At 36.1% G+C, this 9,586-nt stretch overlaps 1 long non-coding RNA gene across 1 annotated transcript; it reads right to left on the reverse strand.

The window, feature by feature from the left end:
- Positions 1 to 1,107: 1,107 nt before the first annotated feature.
- On the reverse strand, positions 1,108 to 3,273 carry LOC107820504 (uncharacterized). The gene is made up of 3 exons (XR_012695160.1): positions 2,959 to 3,273; positions 1,872 to 2,113; positions 1,108 to 1,772 (listed from the first exon to the last, which is right to left on the reverse strand). It is a non-coding gene; the product is annotated as an uncharacterized LOC107820504 (long non-coding RNA).
- Positions 3,274 to 9,586: the final 6,313 nt, after the last annotated feature.

Here is a 9,586-nt window from a genome sequence, read left to right on the forward strand (position 1 = left end):
AAACCTTCGAATTTCTAACTTTCGCCAAATGATCCCAAAATGATCTACGGACCTCCAAATCCACTTTCGGGCATGCTCCTAAGACCGGAATAATCATACAGAGCTATTTGTAGACTCGAAATCCCAATCGGACATCGATAACATTGAAATTCACTTCAACCCAAATTTATGAAATCCCTCCAAAATGCCAACTTTTCACAATAGGTGCCGAAGTGCCCCCGGGTCATCCAACACTCGATCTGAATATACGCCCAAGTCCAAAATCGCCATAGGAACCTGTTGGAACCTTCAAGTCCCGATTCTGAGGCCGTTTACTCAAAAATCACACCTTAGTCAATTCCTCCAACTTAAAGCTTCCGAAATTAAAAATTTCTTCCCAAATTAACTCCAATCTTTCCCGAAACTCAATTCTGACCACACGTACAAGTCATAATATCTGAAGTGAAGCTGCTCATGGCCTCAAACCTCCGAACGATGTGCTAGAGCTCAAAACGACCATTCGGGTCGTTACAAAATATTAGTAATGCTCAATATTGAACATTTGAAATAGGCATAAAGTAGAGCTATGGTCTATGGAAACAGGAGAAACAAAATAGTCAATAATAGATTACTTTAGTGCTGTTTGGCACAGGTATTTGATCAGATTATATAATCCACAATTACTTCTAAACTTGAAGTCATTTCTTGAGGATCAAAATCCTATTGGCAGAGGATTTAAATACACTCAATGGAATCCTATAAATTTATCACCTTGCAAATGGCCTGGTATTGTTGTTGCAAATATTTCTAATAACATTTGAGAACCATCAAGAAACAACTTTGATGAATAACTTAAGTAGATGAATAACAGTAAGATGCCTCATCATACGCAAGCATGAACACAGAAAGAGTTAAATACACGGGCTTCTCTTCTAACTGTAACTGTTAGTTTAGTGCTTCCATTTATATCAAATCTGATCCTCAATCAACTGAATCTCCTTGAGAGAGAGAGAGAGATCACAAAGTTTAAGTTTCTACAACATTCATTATTCAGATTAACCACTCATATACAATAGTCATAGTGTTAGTATGTTACTGCCATAGTGTTGTATTTGGAACAATGTGAACTTCATTAATGAGCTACAACTTTGTCTTCATATTATAGTTTCTAGTGATCTAACACAACACATGAAGCTTTTAACAAGTAAAAATTTACACGTATTTCTCTTGCCGCTTCATTAACATATGAGACATCTTCCTTCTTATGAGTAGCAAGATAGAGTTGCGCTCGTCCAGGCTTTTGTCCAGATTCGAACATCTATAAATGAAAAATCATAACTTTAACTAAATAGGAATAGTTTGCAAGTTTAATTAAAGTTAAACATATTGAATTAACATTTATCACCATTTCAGCTCTTCTTCTGGAGTTTGGTTTGGAGCCACCAGTGTGTGCAACATTTTGTTTCTTCCAAATTTCAGCATTTTTTACTTATTTCCTTATAAAAATATACATAAAACTCAAATATACAAATAAAAAAGTATATAATTACACATACCAATTGAAGCATTCAAATAAATACCATTGTCTTTTCATTAAAACGGAAAGCAACATAAGAAGTCCATTGATCCCGTGGAATCCCTACTAGAACATTATCCATAATCTCTGCTTTGGTCTTAAGTGGGTCAGAGAACTCATACCACAACCTTTGCCTAGCTGCGCTCCACTTCTTTCCAATAGAACTATAAAAATATTCTCATGCATTTAACTTAGTTGTCCTAAAACAAAATCGCGGCTACAGGAATAAAACTTCTATTAGCTAATCTATTACATGCAAATATATAGTCTAAAGACATAAAACAGAGATACAACAATAAGAAAATAGAGCTTATACCTTTATAATTCAATCAAAGCAACCATTGAAGTATGACTTGGGTAAATCTGGCCATTTGTCGAAGTGAATTGGAAATAAGGAGTAGTCGTTTGCTAAAATTTCATAAAAGCCTGCAAGAACACCTTGCCATTCTCCAATTGGTTGATCCATATCATCAAATTCAACCACAATACAATTTCCACCAGATAAATACATCACATCCTTAACCTTTACTTTGAGTTTCTTGCTAGTTCCTTGTGAATCTTAAGAAAATAAACACCAAGTTAAAAGATCCAACTAAATTTTATAAAAATAAACACCAAGTTAAAATACATTCAATAATGCATGCAACATTCTGGTCCTATTTCAGAGGAGTTTGGGAAACTATCTTCTCTAGTTTCTTTTGTTGCATACAACAATAACCTCATTGGTCCACTCCCTCGATCACTCGGGAAGCTAAATAAATTGAATACAGATTCTCATAGAGCGGTAGTTGTTGTGAGAAAAGTGGTTGTTATAAAGATGCACTTATTTGAGCACCATCTGTATTCATATACGGTAAAATATCATTAAAGGGTTTCTGCTCTCTTAAAAGCCAATCCATCTCGTGTGATTTTCGATTTTATTCATGTACTCCAGTACAATAGAAGTATAGAATGCAACAAGATAGATATCATTAGACCAAAACGTTTGTAGTAAGTTTATTAAATCGCATAGAAATTTTATTTCTATACTCAAGCTGATGATATGCTTTACGTTTTATAAAAATGCTTAAAGCTTAAAATCTGAAAAATAATTAATGAAAGTTCATCCTATCAGAATTAAGAAGATGACTACCTAATACTATTATAATTACTGGAGTTTTGAAGTAGAGGAAAAAAACATTCTTCTTCTTCTTCTTCTATAATAAAAAAGGAGCAGAGAGAACCTAAATCAAATCACGTGAAAAAATTATTGAAATTCGAGCAGAGAAAATCTAAATCAAATCACGTGTAGAAACTAATGAAATTCAGATATTAGGAAAACATAATCAAAACTCTAGAGGAATTAAAATCGGATATCAACAGATTAAGAAAGAGAGGATAGAGAGCTACAATTCGAGCCGTACCTTTTGCGAGGAGATTCAACGACAAGCACACTTCAATAGTAATTGCTGAAATTCACATTACACAAAATTGAAATCGCACAAATATCAAACTTAGAGGAATTAAAATCGGATATCAACTATTTTTGCAATGCCAATCCCGCAAAATCGCACAGATAAATTACTTAAAACAATGATAATTCCAATAAAGACAATGGGAGATTAAAGAGAGAAAGAGAACTTGCCATTTCAGGAGAGAGAAATAATTTCTCTGAATCCTAAATCATTAGAATAAAGGAGAGTTGCGAGAAAGATGATATAGCGAGGAGATTCAACGCTTTTTTTTCTAAGCTGAAAAGAAAAGATTGGAAAAAAGAGGGAAAGATAAAAATAAAGGAAGGAAATATTCTATTGTCAGCGCCTTTTTTTAAGGCTAGCGGAGATTTCTAAATGCTACAAATGGAATTTCAGTGCGGAGGTTAATAAGACCCCTCTAAATTAGATACAATTTGGGGAGGTTAATAATAACCCCCATAATAAACCTTCGCAAATAGACTGTTTTTTTTAGTGATAACTGAAATAATAACTGATAACTGAACTGAACAAAGGAAGTAAGGATATGAATACTCTCTCTTCTAAATGATGAACCACCTATTTATCTGAATAAATAAATTACGGCCTCGGGCCCGATATATATATGCATAAGCTATGGCCTCGGACCCATGTATACGTATATATAACTATGGCCTCAGACCCAAAGATGCATAAAGCATAAACTACGGCCTCAGGCCCAAATATGCATAGAGCATAAACTACGGCCTCAGGCTCAAATATGTATAAAGCATAAACTTTGGCATCATGTCCAAATACAGGGGTTCAACAATCAGGGATTTAAAATCAAGAAATGAGAATCATATTGCAACACACGATACTGAAATACTAAACCATACTGAGTTACATGATATTGGAATGTTGAATAGAACTAGAATGAGACATGAATTCATGAATTGATTATGAAAACTGAAACTTCAACTGTGTATAATATATTGAGTAGTCTAGACTGAGAATTTGGGCATCAAACACAAATCTATATATTAATTACGCACTGAGCTCACAACATTCGGAATAAAATTAAGCTCACAACATTCGGAATGAAAGTCATGAACGAATTATGAAGCTTGAGAATAGAAGTTCTGCAACCATTCAAGGAACGAAGTTTAACTATATTTTTGAGGCAATTAGTAACGTTGTAATAGAAACGTAGTGTAGGGAGAATCATTAGCATTCCCAAAAATAGAGAGTTAGCCTCACATACCTTGACTCTAGTCCTTTTAGGTGTATCACAATGTTCGTCACCTATTTCAACGATAATCTATGGCAATATATATATATCAAGAGAAACCGATATTAGCACCAATGCTCATGTTTTAGTCACTTAGATATTTCATCAAACACTTGGTGGGCATAAAGCTTCATAACCCTTATTAATGGTGTTTATACATCCAACAATCCATTCTCTTGCTCATAGATAAATTCTAAAATCTCAATTTGCTATAATCAATATCATTCTTCATCACCCATAAGATAAACAACATCCTTAATAAATAATCAACAATCAACAACTCAAACATATAATCGTTCATGTTTTTTCATCAAACCCATCAACTCATATCTCATGAACTTAGTCTATAATTATTAATCAAATGCTATAATCAATTAGAGGGTGAAGATATTATCTTTTTGAAGTTCAATCCTCTTGAATTCGAGTTCCAAGGGCTCCTTTTCTCAACAATGAAGTCTCAATCGAATATCTAATGAATTGAAGGATATACCCATATTAATAAGGTGTTAAACAATTGAAATCAACTTAGAATCATCATTAGAACTTACCGTGCATGATGGAGGGACCTTGGAGGAAGTTATATTCTTGAGAACTTCCCTTTTTGGAGCAACTTTTCATGTTTTGGGGTATGGAGACGAGGTAGGGCTTTTACAATGACTTTTCGGGTGTGCTTCCACGCAGATGAAGGCCCAACCGTGCACTTGGATGCACTCAAAGGCAATGGCGCTGTAGCACATGGGACCAGCTGGACGCGCATCTGGGCGTGCATACTATGTACTATTTAGTAAAATGCACATAACGTTTTTGTGATGACCCAAAAGGTCATTTTATATTTTAGAACTCGAATCTGTACTCTTAAGCCTTAAAAATATTATTTTTATTCTCGATTTGCGTGCGCAGTCCGGGCAGGCTTCCGAAAAGCTTTTATGTTGAAAGTTAATAAAAATAAAAAATTTTGCCTTAAAAGTTGATTTTAGTTGACTTCGGTCAATATTTTTGGTAAACGGGTCCGGATTCATGCTTTGATAGTCCTAGTAGGTCCATATCGAATTATGGAACCTGGGCGTATGCCCGGAATCGAATTTGGAGGTCCCTAGCTTGAGTTATGAATTTTTGATGAAAATTAAAAGTTTGGAAATTATTTGTTTTTAAGAATTGATTGATATTTGGCATTGTTAGTATTGAGTCCGTATTTTAGTTCAGGAGCCCGGTACAGGTTTATTATGATATTTAAGACCTGTCTGTGAAATTTGGTGAAAAACAGAGTTGATTGATGTGATTCGGACGTCCAATTGAGAAAATAGAAATTTTAAAGTGTACTTGAGAATTTCATTTGATTTGGTACTAAATTCGTAGTTCTAAGTGTTATTTTGGCGATTTGAGCACGCGAGCTAGTTCGTATGATATTTTTAGACTTGTGTGCATGTTTGGTTTGGAGACCCGAGGGCTCGGGTGAGTTTCGGATAGGCTACGGAGTGAGATTTGGCTTGGAAAACACTGCTGAGCATCTGATACTATTGCAGGCCTCTAATCTCGCATTTGCGAGATCAGGCATCGCAATTAGGACTTCTGAGAGGTTCGCATTTTCGAGCTTCTCATCGCAAATGCGAAAAGAAGCTGAGCCAATAGTTTTCGTATTTGCGAGTTTTCTTTCGCATTTGCGAAGGGAGTCGGGGAAGGGCAGTGATTGCAAATGCTATCATTTAGTCGCATTTGCAAAGATTCAAGGTCGCATTTGTGAACTTATCTTCGCATTTGCGAAGGCAGCAGAAGTGTGAAGGGCTTCGCATTTGTGATGACTCCTTCGCAATTGCGAGCTTCGCATTTGCGAAGCTCGGGTCGCAAATGCGACATCTGCAGCTGATCAAAATGACTTTTGGACGGGAATTTTCATTCATTTCCCAAATTTTCAAGACCTAAAACACAAGAGGCGATTTTCCAAAGATCATTTCTTCCCCAAATCATAGGTAAGTGATTCTAAACTAGTTTTTTTCAATCTTTCACTATATTTTACAAGATTTCAACCTAAAATCTAAGGTTTTCATGGTAGAATTAGGGGTTTTGGATAGAAACTAGGAATTTTGGAAATTTAGGGGTTTAGACCTCAATTTGAGGTCGGATTTCAAAACCAATTATATATTCGGGCTCGAGAGTGAATAGGTAAATGTATTTTGGTCTGAACCTCGGGTTTTGACCAAGCGGGCTCGGGGTCGGTTTTTGACTTTTGTTGGGAAAACTTAGGAAAACTATAATTATGCATTAAAGTTGATTCCTTTAGCGATAATTAATGATATTAAACTAATTATGATTAGATACGAGTGGGTTGGAGGTGAATTCTAAAGGGAAAGCGGTACTTGAGTAGTGAGTGGCTTGCGAAATTGAGGTAAGTGTCGTGTCTAACTTTGGCTTGAGGGAATAGGTATTATGTGTTCATTTGCTACGTGTTTGGTTGTTAAATACGATGTATAGGTGAGGTGACGAGCATCTATGCGTTGTTGTTGAGTCATAGCATGCGAGTGCAATTCTATTCTTGTCTATTTTGTAGCCTTAAATTCTACTATCCATGCTTAGCGAGTTATTTGAAATGTTGGGTGACTCATATCTGGTTTCACTGAGATTTGGTAACTTTTGAATATTGATTCAAGGTTGAGATTACATTGTGCTATTGATTATGGGTAAAATACTGGTTTCTTTGTGAAACTCTTATCTATCCGTTGTTATTGATTCTGTGATTGGTGAGGAGGAGTGTAAAGCACGAAGGGTGATGCCGTGCATGAATTATTTATATTGTGAGGAAGAGTGTAAAGCACGAAGGGTGATTCCGCTTATATTATGAGAGGTTTAAAGCACGAAGGGTGATGTCGTGTATATTATGAGTGGTTTAATGCACGAAGGGTCATGTCGTGCCGTTCTATTTATTTATTTGGTGAGGTTGAGAGTAAATGCACATAGGGTGATGTCGTGCCGTTCTATTTATTTATTTGGTGAGGTTGAGAGTAAAAGCACGAAGGGTGATGCCGTGTAGTTTTCCTTGTTGTTTTAATTGCTCAATTTATTTAAGGATTTTCGGTTTAATTCTGTCTTTTCATTATTCTCACTCTTTGTGTTGTATTCCCCCACTGTATGTTCCCTTCCCATTATTTCTGCATTATTTCTTTATTTACTGTTGTTGTCACTAGCATGATTATACTGTTCAGGTTATATGTGGGTATTTTGTCCTAGCCTCGTCACTACTTCACCGAGGTTAGGCTCGACACTTACCAGTACATTGGATCGGTTGTACTGATGCTGCACTCTGCACTTTCTGTGCAGACTTTGATACCGGCTCATGTTGATTGAGATTTTGCTATTGGTCCGTTGTCCGGAGACTCAAGGTAGATCTGTCGGTGTTCACAGACCTTGAAGTCCTTGTATACCTTTTATGTCACTGCTGTTTTCTTTCATTCAGACAGTTATATTTCTTTCAGACTATTACTTGTAGTAAATTCTAGAATGCTCGTGAATTGTGACTCCAGATCCGGGTGGTAGTAATTAATACAGTTTTATAATGTTCTGTACTTATTATATTTCATCTTAGTTAATTATTGTTATTTACTGAATGGAAATAAAGAATTGGTTTAACAATTTTCTAACGTTGGCTTGCCTAGCAAGTGAAATGTTAGGCGACATCATGGTCCCGTCGGTGGAAAATTTCGGGTCGTGACAGTTTTGCACAAAGATCTATTAGGGATTCAAAATAACTCATTAGAAAGGTATTTCAAAGAGCTACAATATTTATGTTTTGAGATTTTTCAAATACCTAACAGAATTTTATGAGATCATACTGGAAGACAGACCTTCCATAAACTTAGTCGATTTTTTATCGAATCTTATGCACCTCTCTCCGTCTTGATTCCAAAACAACTATTTTCACTCATACTCATCCCGATAGGACTTCACATGTCTAAAATGTCATACTAATATTCATTTAATACGTCCACACCTAGTCTAAATTTATGGGGTGTTACAATAAATGATTACCTCAGCGTGGCATTCAGATGCCTATAACATGGTCTCTGCCTTTTCATTTGCAGATCACCCATCACAACTTCTTCTCTTCTATTCATTAATAAAAAGTTATTCTCTGTGTGGTTGTGGAGTAGACATAAATTATCGAACTACGTATATCTTGTCTTGTGCAATTTATTATTTTTCTCTTTTAATTATTCTGTCTCTTTTGTTAGCCTTCCACGATTCTCAACATTTCTCTCTTTTCTCTCTCGAAGGTTGCTCTCTCAATACTCTCTCTACTTTCCAAACCAATCAGGCCCTAACTTTAAATATTCCCAAGTAGTGACTAGATCTTCCATGTACCTTTAGGGGTCGTTTGGTTGCCGGTTAGAGTAATGCAGGTATTAGTTATACATGTATTAGTTATGCAGCTATTAGTTATGTATGTATTAGTTATGCAGGAATAAGTAATGTGTAACAACCCGACCGGTCATTTTGAGTATTACGACCCCGTTCCCCCATTTACTGCTCAATTAATGCTTTACAGTTGTTATGTGACTTGCCGGGGTAAGTAGTTCGGGTCCGGAGAGATTTCGAAATGAATTGAGATACTTAGTCTCATAATGAAAAGCTTAAGTTGGAAAAGTCGACCGGATGTTGATTTATGTGTAAACAACTTCAAATTTAAATTCTGATATTTTCAGTAGCTCTGTATGGTAATTTTGGACTTAGGAGCATGTCCGAAAAATTATTTAGAGGTCCGTAGTGGAATTTGGCTTGAAATGGCAAAAGTTGAATTTTTGGAAAGTTTGACCGGGGGTTGACTTTTTGATATCAGAGTTAGAATTCGATTATGGAAATTGGAATATCTTCGTTATATCATTTATGACTTGTGTGCAAAATTTAAAATTATTCCGGATTGATTTGATGTGTTTCGGCACAAGATATAGAATTTAAAAGTTCAAAGTTAATTGATTTTGATTTGAGGTGTGATTCATCATTTTGATGTTGTTAGGCGTGACTTGAGGTCTCGAGTAGGTCCGTATTAGGTTATGGGACTTGTTGGTAAGTTCGGACGGGGTCCCGAGGGGCTCAGGCGTGTATCGGATTGATTTTGGATCATTTTTCTTCATGTTATTATTGTTGGTTGCTGCTGGTTCTGGTGTGACTGCACATGCGGCTGGTTTGCGCAGGTACAATGGTCTCAGAAGCGAAAATGCAGTCACAGAAGCGGGATGAGAGCTGGATGAGGAGGCCCGCAGGAGAGGAGAAAAGGGCGCAGGTGCGGATGCGCAGGTGCGTCGAGTGGAAGCGCAGGTG

The sequence above is a fragment of the Nicotiana tabacum genome, chromosome 9 (genome assembly GCF_000715075.1).
Source record: "Nicotiana tabacum cultivar K326 chromosome 9, ASM71507v2, whole genome shotgun sequence".
Classification (NCBI taxonomy): Eukaryota; Viridiplantae; Streptophyta; class Magnoliopsida; order Solanales; family Solanaceae; genus Nicotiana; species Nicotiana tabacum.